Consider the following 17,355-nt stretch of genomic DNA (forward strand, 5'->3'; position numbering starts at 1 on the left):
ATAGAAACTATGGAGTGTTAACACTGGCCAATACAGGGCATGTCACCCTACCCATGTGTCCAATATGTATGTACATGCAGACAGTGCACCTCCACCATGTTCACAAATGGACACCTGCAAGCCTGTGTTGCACACACCCCACACTTACTGTCCACTGTATAACGCCTGCTGACACAACTACACACATCAGCTAAGTGGCACATGAGCAAACAAAACACAATTGGAATAAACACTGGTGAAAACAATGCAACATTGCTAATTACAGCTTTAATGCATCATGCCTGCTCAGCTATACCTTCAAGGATATCATTACACTTTACTGCTGACAACATGCTACACATCCAACCATTGCTATACTTTATTAAAGTCACCCTGTGCATCAGCACCATGTTAGGCTGTTCCTGCATCAATGTTACAGATGACAGGAGGTGGCACAGGTTTCATCATATGCACAGGGTGTGTTGTTGGTTTGCCAGAGGCCTACACTGAGCCATACAATCGACATGTGTGTGTGTGTGTGTGGGTGTGAGGGCCATGAGTACTGTTATGGGCCAGTGTTGATGTCATGTGTGCGGGTATGTGTTTTCCTTAGGTTTCTGGTTTATGTGTGTGTGTCTGCATGCACACAGTTCCACCATGTGGTTGGCATATATGGGGATTTGTGAGACAGCTACAGACTGTACCTGGCAGGCTTTACAGATCACCATCTCTGGCCACGAATATGGAACCTGTGCCTGGCAGGGATGTTACAGACAGTGTCAGGTACTAATTCAGACTGGGTACTATCCGAAGAGGTTGACAAATGTCCACTGGATCCAGGTCCCTGCTGGGACTGGCCAGAGCCACGTGCATGTGGTCTGCTAGGACGGTCTATGGACAGCCCCCCCCAACATTGCTGGGGCTGGTACTGGCACTACGGGAGCAGCTGTGACTTACTGGATGTCCACGTTGACCTCCAGCTGGTGATGTTGCTGGCATACGTCCGCGTCGATGTCTCAACCATCCTGCACTGTCCTGACACATGGACATGACATTGTGGAGGACATCCAATGTCTCACCCCAACGTCCATCAATGACTTCATTGTAGTTATGTATGGCACCTGCTAGGTCACGGATACTGTCATTTACAGAGGTGTAATGAGCCCTCTGTACCCTTAGCCCCTGTCTGGTGTACCGCTCCATTCATGTCTGTGCCTCCACGACAGCCTGGAACATGTGTGTGGTAGAAAGAGGTGTGGCACGTCTGCCAGGGGCATGGTGACCAGCAGTGCTCTGACATGAACCCTGGGCATCTGCCTATGTGGTACCATTCCAGACATCTGGCTGTGGCTGCTGTGTCCTGATACATGTGCCTTAGATACCACACTGTCCTGGCCAGTGCCAACCATACACTGTCCCTCAGCTAAGGACAATGGTGATGATGGATGTACAGGCAGTATGACTGTGTGCATGGATGGGGTGGAGACTTATGTACTGTCAGTTGGTGGCCCCACAACAGAGCCTGATAAACCTGCCTGTTCCCTGCTGTACTGAACCAGCCCCACCTTGCCACCTGTGAGAGCAAAGCAGGAAACATACTTTAAAACCTGAACATGACTTCAGACCACAAGCGCACATGCTCACATGCACACACAAAACTACACTCCTCCTGAAAGCAGACACACACAACACCAGCAATCACAGAACATACACAATAGCAGGTGATGGTGGGGTACAGTATCACAAGCAAAACAGTCATATCACACATCAGCATGCAGGACATGTGTTGCTCAATAGCGTGCAGTGCAAGTGTAGTCTGTCCTTGTTACTAACAGTATACATGGCTTTGATGCATGTGTTTTGTTATTAGGTGATGGCCCTCCCCCTGAAACATAATGCATACATGGACACAACATTACTGTGCAGGTATTCATAACCCTGTGATGTACTGTGCACCATAACTCCCAGGTGTACATACCATTGCTGGATGTGTATCTGTGTGTCAGATAGGTATCCAATGCTGATTACAGCCTTTGTGTCTTTAGCAAATAATTGTGGACATATTTTTAGCACATGCATGATGAGTATTCACACAACATCATCAGTGGTGCATGGATAACTGATGGTATACCATTCGGCCACATACCTAATGTACGGTACTTATGGTGAGTGCAGATCATATTGTGGACATGCCAGTCTCATCCATGGCATGACATGCTAAAACACAACTGCATATTTAAACACTACACATACCCAATATGTGTCAAATGACCTAGCCACTCAATAGCATCACAAGACATATATGTGTCAGTTGTGCAAATGGTGATTGGTATGCATACTGTTTAGAGGTGCATATGTGTGCACACATGCATCATTATGGTGTGTAGCAATGACAGCTATGTGTAGTAGTGTGGTTACAATAACTGGATGGGGTATATTACCATAGGCCATCGTCATGAAGCATCAGGTGGTCACTCAAGGCTACAAATGTTTCACAAACCAGCACAAATCATGCTGTGCTGGAACTGTACTGTCTTGGCTAAATTCACCATTTCACAACCAGTTGCTACATGAGTTTGTAAGGAGGCCAATAAGGAGCATTCTCTGACATGAATGTGTAGTGTGTTGTAGAGTGTTTAAAACCCCAGGATAGGCCTCTACCCCTCAGGTATATTATGTGTAATGTGTGGATGAGATTTTGGATACTGGATTGTGTCTTTACAGAGGGTTTCGGAATCCTTTATGTGTGGCATGTTAAAATGCTCTGTGTATGACATAGATGTGTATGTTATGTGCATGTTGAGTATCAACTGTGCCTATCCAATGGTCACTACAGTCTAGCCACATTTGTTTGAGATGGTCTGGATATTGCATGTGTTTGAGGCAGCTAATCACATTAGTGAGATGTGCGTGTTCTTACACCAGGCATGCACAGCATGCATTATGGGTAGGTGTGTTACATGTGTACATGGCCTACACCTTAACTATGACATGCACTTTTTATCTACAATAATAAATGTAGAACACACTGACCAGCATCTGTCCGCTGCCTTGATGTCACCCCAGAGGTACATACATAGAGACAAGACAGTTTGTCAGTGGCCACAACTGTGGCATTGCTACTGTGTGTTTGCAATCTTACAGTACAACAACAGTTTACATTCACAGGGCTACAGATTATGTTCTAAATGATCAGTATTGCACAACAACAGGCTCCACATCTTTGACCGACACACTCCACATCTCACATATGCATGATCCACCAATACAGATAACAGTAGTCTACAGATATGACATGTTACCTGCATGCTCCATGTGTGCTTGCTGGGTGGCTCCAGTCGTGGTGTATGCCATGTTACCTGTATGCTCCATGTGTGCTTGCTGGGTGGCTCCAACCTCCATCATGGTGTATGTCTGCTGCTGTTGTTTTTGGGCAGGTGCCACCAGGCTCATGAGCAGCTCTTCCACTCTGGTGAGGGGGGATGGATGTTAACACCACCCCCTGTTGCAAGCTGATTCTCTAGGCACATCATTGGCACGCTGATGGACATGTCTGAGAAGATCACTGCAGTGGTGGCATACCTGCTCATATGTGCGGTTATGCAGGTCTACCTCATTGACCCTGCGGACAAGATCTTGCCACATTGCAGTACGCTCCTGCTGGTCCTGGCTGGTTCTTGAAAACATTAGACAGTAGTGCTGAATCATACTGCTAGTGATGATATCATCTTCAGCCCTACTGTAACTTGGGTTTCTGTGGTGGGCCATGATCCCTGGAAGACATAAATACAAAAATATGTCTGAGCAAGTCATATGGCACATTTAACATTATACAGTACAGATATCACTGAACTGCCATATATAGCAACCTATAAGCTAACCGAGAGTGAAACACTGTAACTGCCACTTATCACTGCTCACCCCACAACTGCTTTAAAGTGCCTAGTTCACTCTCTATCTAATGAACCATGTTCTGCACAGCAATACAAGACTATGCAAGAGTACCTGGTACACTGTATACAACATGATGCACCACCTAGCCACAGCAGATATACATCAAGTTGATGTGTAAATAAATATATCATCCATCACAATCAGTGTAAAGACCAGTAAATGTATTACTATTATACCACACAACGTGTTAATGCCAAACCCGTGGCCAAAATATGTGCACAATTGGGAATATAGGTCACATACTGCTGCTAGATACGCAGTTATATGTATTACCACACATATGTCAAAGGACATGTTACAGACATACCCACACACACATCAGACATAATTACAGGACACAAAGGTATGACAACCCAGATAAGCTTTCAGTGTGTACAATACAGTATTGTGTGTCAGTACTTACACAACCTTAATCTTGAGAAATGTAATCTGTGATGAATACAGGGACCACACAAAATAGTGGATGCAAGCAATGTGGACATACACCATACTTTGCTGTATAGGCCCAGAGCTTCAGTTAGTACTACAGTACACACAGGATTTGCATTCAACATCTGTACCAATCAATAATCATAGATGTAGTGCTTTAGCCTCCAATGACACACCCTAGTTAAAACCAAGGGACTTAATCACACTGTATGCCATAGCACGCGTTCTATCTAGCAACAGAATACACAGTTTTTGCTAGGATCAAAGCAAGGATCCATGATACCATACCATAACATAAACAGTTTCCCATTAAGCTATCCCACAGATACATATCTTTGACATATTCACAAACATATTGACCATCACAGTCAGTCAACAGTACAGAGAATCTATTGCAACAAGTAGATGTAGGTGTGTATGAGTATATATAAATAAATATATATATATATATATATATACACACACCCATTTGTCTACAAATATATATATATATATATATATATATATATATATATATATATATATATATATATATAGGCACATATGCATTTCACCTTTCATAGTGAGAATATCAATTATACAAAGGATGTAAGGTGTATAGTAATGTACTTAATAAAGGTATGAGTTTTATACCTAGTAGCAACATGGATATTAGTCAAGCAGCATTAGCTCTTAGAGTCTTTGTACGCAATGTAGCGTTAAAATTGATGTATGGTGGTGACACTATACCACAAACAGAATCTTTTAAGAACAAAAGTACTTTCATACCACACTTGCAAGCCAATCTTGATACATTTCTGAGAGCTGTTGAAAATAGACTTTATGATGATTTTAGTTCTATTAGAACTATCAACCATGCTAATCTAACTACTGAGGAACTCCAGGCTTTTCATAGTTTAAAGAATAATTTGGATATTATTGTGCGCCCTGCTGATAAAGGGGGCCCAGTGGTTGTGTTAGATTCAGAATACTATGTAACAACTATGCAGCAAATGTTGAATGATGATGCATATGAAATTGTCCAGACTACTATTGTATATGAGATACAAAATAATATCTGTAACAATTTATTTGAGTGCAAATGTTTGAATGTTCTTAGTGAAGAGTTGTTCAATTTTTTTGTGGTTCAATACCCTTTAATACCTACATTACATGGCCTACCCAAAGTTCATAAAAACTTGATGAAACCTGTTTTCAGGCCCATAGTCTCAGGATCTGGATGGCTTACCGAGCCTATGTCTATTTACTTGGACTATGAACTCAAGAAAGTTCTGAGCAACTATTTGTATGTACTCAAGGACACGGAACAATTTTTAACAGATCTTTTTACGTGCATTAGAAATCTAGATAGTTTAGATAATATTCTGTTAGTAACTATGGATGTTGTGTCCCTCTTCACCTGTATTCCAAATGCTGAAGGCTTGGATTATGTCAGAAGTTTGCTATTTGAATCCAAGCTCATGGATCATAGCAAGGTTGATTTTTTATGTCTCCTATTAGAGTTAGTTCTTGAGAGTAATATCTTTTTATTTCAGAACACGTTATAAACAAAGAAAAGGAGTGGCTATGGGCACTAGTTGTGCTAATAGTTATGCTAATCTGGTTATGGTGGCCTGGGAGAGTGGATGCTTGAAGGAACATCCGAACATCATAGTTTACAGAAGGTTCATCGATGACCTTTTCTTCCTGTGGGAAGGTACAAGTGAAACACTTATGTCATTTTTTGACCAGTTAAATAATATGGGATCATTTTTGAATTTACTATTGAGTACTCTGCAACAGTTGTCAACTATCTGGATGTAGAAGTATTTAGATCAGGGGCTACCCTTATGACTAGAGTGCACCATAAGCCCTGCTATAGGCCAGCATTTTTATTTAGAACCAGCATGCACAACCCCAGTGTTTTTGAGAATATTATTAAGGGTCAAGCGATGAGACTCTCTAGACTATCCTGTGATGATGCACATTATGGGACTGAGCTTGAACAACTTGAGGCAGGATTGTTGAATAGAGGGTATAATCATCAAGAAATTTCTAGGGTATATCAGAATGTAAACACCCTTAGGACTACTAGAGCGAAACCCTACTTTTCAGATAGGCTGGGTCCTCGAATTAAGACAGAGAGGAAGAATTATGTGAGAAAAGAATGCTTGGTTCTTCCCTATAGTAGTAACATTGCAATTGTTAAGGATGCCATAATAAGCAACTGGAACATTCTCATGGTGGATGATAAGGTCAAGGACATTGTAGGTTATCATCCTACTTTTGTGTATAGTAACATGAAGAATTTGAAACAATCTTTATGTTATAAAAACTTGATTGATGGTAACGTCTCCTCCCAATGCAGAATCTATGAGGCTACCACTAAGTGTGGCAAATGCGCACAGTGTGTTCACATAGATGAATCACGTTACTTTAAACACCCAGACAGTGGACGTCTGTGGGAATTGAGGAACAACAGTAACTGTGGTACCAGAAATGTGGTCTATGTGGCACACTGTGTGGCATGCTTTTGTTTTTACGTGGGTAAAACTAACAGGACACTGCTTGAACGCATAAGGGATCACATCTATTGTTATACCAGGAAGAATGATTATAGTGCCCTGGCCAAGCATACCTTACAAGAGGGAGTTGAACACACTTTTCTTTTCCAAGTTTTACATGTGCAAGCAGAAAATATACACTGGCTAATCTACAATGTATGTACTGTATGTACTGTACCTGTGTACTATGTATGTATTCTACCTACATTCCAAAGTTCAGCTGTACACCACAAATCTATTACTTACCTTTATTTTTAAAATTAATATTTTTTTGATTGTTCTCTCCACTGTAACTGTTTGTGCCGCATACAACTGTAAACACATGTCTCTTGTAATTTGTGTGTATACTGATTATGTCTAAATAACTAAATGTGTCTGTAATTTTTCTTTGTGGAGCTTTTCTCCCCGGGCCTCTGCTGAAAAAGGGCCTTTTCAGCTCAGTCAGACACCCCCGGTTAACAAATGTAAAATAAAAATAAATAAAAATAATCAATCAAACTGAACAAGCTGAGTTACATTGGATTTTCAGGCTTGGAGCTCATAGGGGCAGAGGTTTAAATGAGTCTGTTTCTATAAAACCTTATTTGAAAGCTAGGAGGTTACGTTAGTATTTGTATCCATGGTTTGTAATTTTTAATTGTGAAGGCTTGTTAGCAATTGTGGATCTACTTGTTTAATAGATTTATTGCTTTATTACGTACTCAAGTGACTGAATGTATATTGCAGTATGTGAGTTCATTGTGAATATGTCTGAAGAAGCGGATTGACTTTCTGTGAAAGCGCTTACATTTTACATTAAAGATTTTTACTGCTTTTTACTAATTTGTCTGAAGTTCGTATATTGTTACGTTAACTTGGATTCATTATTATCTGGTTTTGCCATCACTGTATATCGTACAGAGCTCCTTGTTGCTTGGGACTGTGTTTATATATATATATATATATATATATATATATATATATATATATATATATATATATATAAATGTGTATGGTTCCCTATCAGAAGCCTGAAACACTATAAGCCTGAAAATCAAAATCCTGAAACCAAAAGCCTGAAAATTCAAAATCCCGAAAACCCAAAATCCTGAAACTCAAAATCCTGAAAACACAAAATGGACATACTGACGTCATTGTGGCTTTGTTATTGTTAGCCCTGTGGTGTTAGGTCATGCGTTGGGTTCAGGTAAGTGTGCGGTTGGTTTTCTGTTAGGGTTAGGGGCGGTTTAAGTGAGTTAGGGTTAGGGCGCAGGTTAGGCATGTATGCAATAGTGACAAATATTGGGGTTAGGGCGGTTTAAGTGAGTTAGGGTTAGGCGGGTCAGGTGAGTGTGCGATAGTGATGGACCTTAGGGTTAGGGTTAGGGTCAGGGTCAGTTGGTAGATATTAGTGTCTTTATAGTCACATATTAGCATTATTTGTGTTTTCAGGATTTTGAGTTTCAGGCTTTTGGTTTCAGGATTTTGATTTTCAGGCTTATAGTGTTTCAGGCTTCTGATAGGGAACCATGTGTAGATATATATATATATATATATATATATATATATATATATATATATATATATATATATATCCATATACGGATTCACTTCATAACACTGAAACTTCATAATACTGAAAATGACAAAACTTCATAATACTGAAGACCAAAATACTGAAAGCTCAAAATACTGAATACTCAAAATACTGAAACTCAAACTACTGAAAACACATATTATGCGTAAACTCAGCTTAAACAACATAAATCATAGCAATTTCTAACCCTGCACCCCCCACGTGGGGGGCTGCGCCCCCCACACCCCCTGCTAATTATATATATCTACTCCAAGATTGCACTTAACTACACTATGTGCAATGCCCCCCTGCATATATTTGGTAGAAATTGTTATGATTTATGTTGTTTAAGCTGAGTTTACGCATAATATGTGTTTTCGGTATTTTGAGTATTCAGTATTTTGAGTTTTCAGTATTTTGGTTTCAGTGTTTTGAGTTTCAGTATTTTGATATTTCAATGTTATGAAGTGAATCCACATATACATATATATATGTGTATATATATATATATATATATATATATATATATATATATATATATATATATACACACACACACACACACACATATATATATATATATATATATACACACATATACATATATATGTGTGTATATATATATATATATATATATATATATATATATATATATATATATACACATCCATTTGTATATATATATATATATATATATATATATATATATATATATATAGGCACATATGCATTTCACCTTTCATAGTGAGAATATCAATTATACAAAGGATGTAAGGTGTACAGTAATGTAATTAAATTGCACAGTCTTGGGATAAATGCATTGAAGGTTTTCACAGCCCAGGTAGCTTTAGCAGGCCTTACTGGCTTCAACATTGCAAACTGAACAAACCACCCACAGTCTTTAACCACCACATGTCATATACCAGCACTGGATGCTGTCTTGTTTGTCACACATTAAACCTACATACAAATATGTGCATACTAACCTTCACCAACATATATATCTCCCCCTTCGCAAACAGTTGCAATATGTCCCCTGCTCTATGCACATATACAGATGTGAATATATATGACACATATATATTTGTCTGTATGTGTGTGGCATACACACACATGGTCCACACTGTTACAGGTGTCACATATAAACACAGACTAACATTAGGGGGGTATATACAGCAACAGATACTAGATAAGCATACTAGACTGCTAAAGCAGTTGCCAGTGCTAAGCTACACTTTAATATGACTATCATGCATGTGTTGTTCTGTCACACCCATGTTTATATAATGTCAGCGCTAATCCCCCCAACAGCCATTGGCCACACTACTATACAGAACACAGATAACATGGATCAGATCTTTGACATTTAATGCTGAGCTACACATTTCACAGGTATGTCCCACTGCCCACAGGTACACACAGTATTGTCCATAGCAGTAGTTAAGCAGAACATCTGTGTAGAAAGAAATACTGCTGCCACATATGATTGTTTCACATTATGTAGACTATTCTTCAATAACATCTACTACATGCCAGTAAATACATATGTGTCACATACCTTTCCTTTGTATAATTTGGTAATATTTCTTTTTCCTTTTCTCTGTCTCTCTCTCTGTCAGTCTCTGCAATAGAGTGATTGAGTTTGTTGGCAGAGATTGCAGCCTGCTTTTGTAGGAATTTGCACGAGCATGTGATGGCCTCTGCACCAATTAGTGCTCACCATTTGCTAATTGCATCAAGCCTGCTGTGCAGTAATTGCAGTAATCACTGTCATAGCAACCCAGTACTATAAATTGCTGACTCATGTAGGTGTGGCCCTTTCAGCTTTCCAAGATGGAGATCATCCTTGTTTGGTGTGGACATCATTGTTTAAAACAGAAGGTTGGTATAGTTCTTACATTTCAGTAGTTCTCTTTGTGCGACAGTTATAACTACTCATGGTTTCTAAGTAATAAAAGTGTGAGGGTAGATCTGTTGTTCAGATGTTGTTGGGCTGTATAAGTTGAAAGCTGGTTGGATGGTATAAATTGATGTAAGGTCTACTGTGATTTGTTCGTCTCTGATGAAGACTTGGATTCTATGTCGAAAACGTATTCTTTTGTGTTGCAGCGTTAAGGAAATAAAGTGCTTGTGTTCATCAAAGAAGTTTGGTTTTTGACCTTCATTTGGGCACTCTTGCAAGTCCTGTTTTTTGGTTTTGGTCTTATATCAGAAGCCAGAGATTTACATTTTGTACTCAGACCTAATGTTGCTGCTTCCAGTACCCACTTGTCAGTGTAGAAATGTACTCACCCCTCAAAATGCTACCCCAAAATACATGGAAAGATGTACTTTTTTTCAACTGTTACAATTAACTGCCATACAAAGCTAGTTATAGAGATGTATTCCTTTGGCACAAGAATTGTTTGTGAACTGCTATACTGTGAATATTCATTTACTCAGTTCTAAACAGTTTGTGCTTTTTTAGTGTTGACATTAGCACGAGTTGCTCAGAAAAACTGGACACATTTCAGTACAGTGAGTATGCTTACCTACATCCTTGGTAGACCCTGCACACACAGGTATATTCTACATGTGGGTAGGGTTGCAGAAGTACAGAGAGCATAAGTAGTATTGTGTGGATTTTATCTTACTGGACTTACAGGGTTGCTGTGTACATGTTAGTTTATCAAGGCATGTAGTCTGTCTGTGTAACTCCCAACTGTGGACCTATCCACATGATAGCCAGAGAATAGCCTGTTATTTTTTGTCTGTGCACCACACAGGTCTTTTCAGCAATAGAGCAATGGCATTCTTACAGTTGGTTGCTACCAGTACATAGCTACATCCATTTGTATTTCAGTGTTGTATTCCTACATAAGGGTATGCTTCCAAAACTCCTTCCAAAGCTATTTGTACAGTGTGTGACAGCAGAAAGGCTAATATGCCTTTGTGTTTCTGCCTCTGCCAGACATCTCAACCAATCAGGTACATATTTAAACAGAATCAGGGAAAAGTCAAGAAAAAGTCAGGGACAATCAGGGACACCTTTAAAATATTAGTGCCATTAAGTTGAAACATTGAGAGAATCAGAGCATATGAATTAATACACCTTTTCTGAAGTAAAAGAAGTGTCTAACTCTTAATTATTGTCATTATTCATTAAGTGTAATTCACCACCTTTCTGCCCAAAGTCAGTAGTTTTAGGAGGGATTCAGAGGGACAGAGCTAAAATGTGGGTCAAAATCAGGAACGTCTCTGAAAATTAGGGACAGTTGAGAGGTATGGCCTCTGCCCTAAACAGATATGCCAGTGTTTGTCCTGCTGTGATACTGTGTGGGGTTGTAAAGTGATGGTGTAACATTATTTCCTGCAAGAATGGCTGATTCTCTTATCACTGTCATGTAATGTAATCCCACAACAACTGTTGGTCAACATCCACAGAACATGTTGTGTGGTATGGTATTCCTAATTTTCCTTTACATTCATTCATTCTGATGCATGATATAATTATTTAAGCACCAACTTGATGTATATCTACCATGGCTTAGTGGTACTTCATGTTGTATAGTGTGTGCAATGTCCGGGATTCGAGACTTACAGAGGTGTTTTATTTTGTTCTTGAGCAGAACAAGGGCCCTCACATACAGAGAGACTAAGGCACTTTTAAGCAGTTGTAAGCGGGTTTGCGTGGGTTTGCACAATACTGAGCATTGCTTAGCCAAGCGCAAACAAGTGCAAACCCGCTAACTACTGCTTAATAGTGCTTACTCCCGCTCACCCCCGCGCTAATTTTTTGAAAGAAAAGAAAAATGGGGAGATAGGAAAGTGGTGAAAAAGGGGCACAAAGAGGGAAAGACATTATGGAAAATAGCTTGGGATGTGCAGGACTGGTGTAGGGAAGGTCCATAGCTGACCATTTCTTCAATAGCAACAGCTGTGCATATGTAATAAATTTAGAGGTAGATTTGAACCCTTCAACCCGAGAGACGGGTGAGGACAACAAAATTTGTTGTAATGCCAATTAAATAGCATTTCATGTTTCCAGTGGACATGTGTGCAAAATGGGCAGCTATGTATGGGGCGTAATTTTTTGTTCTTCAGGTGAGAGTGGAATGTGGTGTAGGGGAAGTAGGTATAGGAGGTAAACAGACAAGACAAGACGCATACAGGGGTGGTATATGACACATGGTGGCTGAACACCTTTGATGGGGAGGGATGTTTGGAAATCGCAAGCCCATGAGCCCCCAAATGGAAACAGTGGGACTGAGGTCCCCACCCATGGGCAGTCACCACTGCACCTTCACGGCCCAGAAGGTGGCTGTGCTGGGGGCTGTGTAGGAGGGGCAGGTTGACCCGTATGTGGTGCCACTCGGGCCTCAAGCTGGTGTAGAGGTTCTGCAACAGAACATTCAATCTCTCTATGTACCACAGCCAAGACCCTACAAAGGGTGATAAGTGCCTCCTCGCCCACGCTTGCATGGGGGGGGCGAGCCCCATCCCCTGCAGCGCTTTCACCCAAAGGTGGCACAGGGCCAATGGAGGAGGAGGTCCCAGGCTGGGCACCAGATCTGCTGGTGCCAGGTGCCATGGCCAGCTGAGGTGGGACAGGTAGGTCCACTGGGACCGGCCTTCCCATACGAACTATGTTTTGGAGAGTTTAATAAAGATATGGGTTAGTAACAGTCAACAGCATTGCCAATTAGTTATAAGAGCATGCAGAAGGATTTCCGTTAACCCAAAACACCATATTTTCAACAGTTGAAAAGCAAGCAAGACACATGCATATATATAGAACAATAGTGGACATTACAACAGCATGCAGGTTGACTTGATGGCAACAGGCCACCAATATTGTGGTATTTTAACAGGGTACATGCATAGAAATAAATGCAGATATTTATAAACCAATAGGACATATGTCCCAACAAATGTTTTGAGATTAGACATACCGATTGAGGTGTGGAATTGCATTTTTTATGCACATACAGTAGGGTGGGAAAAAACTGCAGTGGTGGTGCTGTGGTAGCGTTGTCGCCTCACAGTAAGACGTTGTCCGGTTCGATTCTCAGCTAGAGCATCTTCTGCATGGAGACATCCATGAATGGGCATACCTTTGTTGAAGGTTGTATGTTAGGGCCATCAACACAGCACGTAAAAATCTACTGCCAATCATTAGCGGACCGGAGTTCCGCTGTGGCGACCCCTAACCAGGAAAAGCTGAAAGATGCAACAACAACAGTAGGGTGGAAAAAGATAGCTCAATTAACAACTTATATATCTTTCTTGTTTTCACTACATTCCTATTAACTGCAGTTATATGCCCCTTACATGTATTATTACATTACCCAATGTCCTTGTATTGTGCAATTGGATTTTGCTAGATCATTATATACATGAGCTGTATTTTACATACAAACTGTCCAAGATGCAGATGTAACTGCAACATATTTTGAGAGTTGTTCACACAAACTACTGCTAAGATGGTACACTGTCAGCTCTACTTTCATATAATTATCTAGATATGTTCAGGTGAAAGTATCAGTTATATGTTAACAGCTCCCTACATTTCTGGCAGCACACTGGCATTTCTGGGGAGCACAATACCAAGTTACTCATGTGCCAGATTAACCTGTACATGATGGCCATGAACCAACATTTGAGGGCAGTACATATGCATACAAGCTACTGGCACTCCCTTCATCCATGTTATATGGGCCTACCCAAGTGTGGGTCGACACTGCTTAATACAACACTACTATTTGTAGAATGCAACAGTACAACAACATATCAAAGAAAATGACACAGATGCACTCCATGAATCATACATTTATTAAAGGATTATGACACCTTTATGTATTGGGTTAAAAGACTTTTTGAAGGCTCTTTCATTTATTTTATATAACAGTACATGCAGAATAATTACCAACCTGCCTCATGACGCAGCCTTTGCAGCCTATCTTCATGGATTTGCATATTCATAGTCCAGTCACCTGCAGCTGTGCAGTAAATGCAGTGATATTGAGACATACCTATCCATAGTATAGACAAGCATAGCAATTCTTAACTACTTAATACAATGGCTACTTTATCAGTACTGGGGCATTAGGCATCGGATGGGATTCCTGGATCCACTGGTACAGTTCATCCCCCCTACTTCGCTTCAGGTCAGAATAATGGAGCCTGACCTGCTCACCAGTCCGAGGAACACCAGTGGCACTGGTGAGATCACAGGCAAAACTGTTCCAGGCCTCCATTTTATTTTGAGTACCCTGGTACTGGCCCCGCAGGAGTCTTTCCTCATGTTTGTGGACGAGGAGCCAAACCATAATTTTGGACTGCTGGATGCCCCAGCGTTGTGCTCTAAATTGAGTGCCTTCAACACCAGCCATGCTGACTGCAGAAGGAAGCTACAGCCAGTTATAGCAAGTATTCACGCCTGTGGAGTTTAAATATGCCTCATTTCTCGCACTTATTTGTCATTGGCCAGTTTTGGAAAAACTCAGCTGTAGGCACGTCTGCTTAGCTGATGTTGGCAATGTTTAAAATTCCTTTGATAGATATGTGTCTGTTTAAAGTGCATGGTTGTGAAATGCTGTCATGGCTTAGTGGTTAAGTACTGTGACTATAGTGCCCAGTATCCTGAGTTCGAGCTCTGTCACTGCTTTTTATTTTCCTGCTGGGCAGACCTGACTGGTTAAGGAACAGTAAAGCAGATGTGAGCGTGTTTACCTGACTTTGCTCAACTTTTCCCGAGGTTGCCCGACATTGCCCGATGTTGCACTAGTTAGCGCAGTACGCAGCTACGCACAAAGACGTTGTAGTTGCGCTAGTAAGCGCGGTGCGCAGCTACACGCAAAGACGTTGCGGTTGCGCTGGTTAGCGTGGTGCACAGCTACGCGCAATTCTGTTTAAATATGCTCAATACTGGTAAAATGTACTTAGCAGTGCTTTATATTGCTTAAAAAAGGGTACTCATGCCTCAGAATGCATAACCATTTCACCTTCATATATATATATATATATATATACAATTTGTTCACTACTACATTTAACATGTCCATGCTTTTTACAAAACTTATACATAAAAAATGTCAGGAAATATTTTTGTATACAGATTTCCCACAGAAAATGGAACGTGCAGTAGTGGGACTCAAACCGGGAATGCCTCCTCTTTGTGCGAAGGCTCTAGCCACTAAGCTATCGCTATGTTGCTTAATTTGCATATATTTTTCTTATTATCCTCTTCTGGTGTCTAAGCTGCTAACTGTAGCTAAGCAATGGGTAAACCTGCGAAAACCCGCGCAACTACGGGCTGCTATATCGGAAGAAAAAAAATTATTTTTATTTTTAATTTTATAAGTTGTTTAACATATGGGGGAGTGTAATGTTACATTGTACACATGTGAGCGGACTCGCTTATGTAACTCGAAGTTGCGGCATTTCTTAATTGCAGGGGCGTGGATTTTTGGACTGTTTGGCAGTCCGACACGCCCCTACACTCGTCCACGCTCCGTGTAAGCTTTAGAGTTGAGGCAGCGCTCCCTCATTAATATGCATGGCGTGCTGCCATCATACTCGTACACTGGCGCTTCCATGTACGACTAATCTAGTCTTACACGGAAGATTAATAAATCCGGGGGAGTGTCTTCAGTTACAGTTCTAAAACACAGTTCTGCTGGTGGTACTCTGTAAATACAATTCTGCATAACCATAAGTACACAAACAGAATTATATACACAGATTACAGTGAACTTTTAAATTTAGGATTCTTTAGCTAGAAATTCACAAATGACATTCTAAACAGATTTCTACAGACTCTTTTCTGTAAGTGAAATTTTATAGGTGGAATTATAAACATAGAAATATGTTTACAGAATTTAAATCTGCAAATATAAGTATACAGAAAAGTTCAGAACTGCAATTTGTACAGATAGTATTCTTTTGATAGAATTCTAAAGACAGACTGAATTTGCATAGACTCGTAAGCAAATAATTCCGTAGGCAGAGTTCTGAATATCCCATTCTACAGCTGTAGAATGAAATGCAGACTTTTGCAAATATCATTCTAAGTGCAGAACTTAAAACAAGATTTCACGGTCGATAGTTGGTATTCTCGAAAGAAGTCAGAAATGAAATTGCAGAACAATTATTGAGTGTAGGCAGGGGTCCGAGTTTCTTAAAACATTTTGAGCTGACATACCTTTGAAAAAAACAAAAACAGACTAAGCACATTCCTCCTGCTTCTAAGGATTCTAAGTGCGAATGGTAGAATTTTGCACAGGGTTTGATCAATGTCCTTATGGATTTGAAGCCTGCTCAGGAGGTCTCTGTTCCTTTTTAACCCCTTGGTCTTCTATGCCTCTTAAGAGGCCTAAGGAGCAGGTTTCATCTGATGAGGAATCTTTGGCCTATTCCTCCGAGATTCCCTTCCCTTTGAATTTTGGTTCAGAGGAAAAGCATTCTATTAGCCCTGATTCTCTTCTGGAGGATATTTCCTTTGGGGATACTGTTTCCTGTATGATGAAGTTTAAGTTCGACTGTGCCCAGGTTTCTGATGTTCAAAGAAAGTATTATAAAGTCCTTCAAATGGAGTCTGCCAAGCCCTCTGCTGTTCCTCCTGTTCTTGCTGCCTTGTTGGATACTTTCTGCAGCTTCTCAGGCTCTTGATTCCCAGCCACAACTCCTAAAAAAACTGATAGATTTTATATAAGGTTCCTGACTGCAAAGTTCTTTACAAATGTCCCTTAGCTGAACATTCTGTTGTTTGTATCACTTCTGAAAAACCCTCTAAGCTTTTGCCGCCTTCTAAGCTGCTCCTCTCTGACAAGGACAGCAGAACAATGGAGAGGTTGGATAAGAAAATGTATACTGCTGCTACTCTGGCCTTCAGAGCTGTCAATTATCAGACACACA

At 40.4% G+C, this 17,355-nt stretch overlaps 1 protein-coding gene across 1 annotated transcript in view; it reads left to right on the forward strand.

Annotated features, from left to right (window-relative positions):
* Positions 1-17,355, forward strand: part of LOC122805511 — a 2,681,670-nt gene that overhangs the window by 757,473 nt on the left and 1,906,842 nt on the right. The window lies entirely within an intron of this gene.

The sequence above is a fragment of the Protopterus annectens genome, chromosome 6.part1, assembly GCF_019279795.1.
Source record: "Protopterus annectens isolate FY-2018-M chromosome 6.part1, PAN1.0, whole genome shotgun sequence".
NCBI classification, from domain to species: Eukaryota; Metazoa; Chordata; order Ceratodontiformes; family Protopteridae; genus Protopterus; species Protopterus annectens.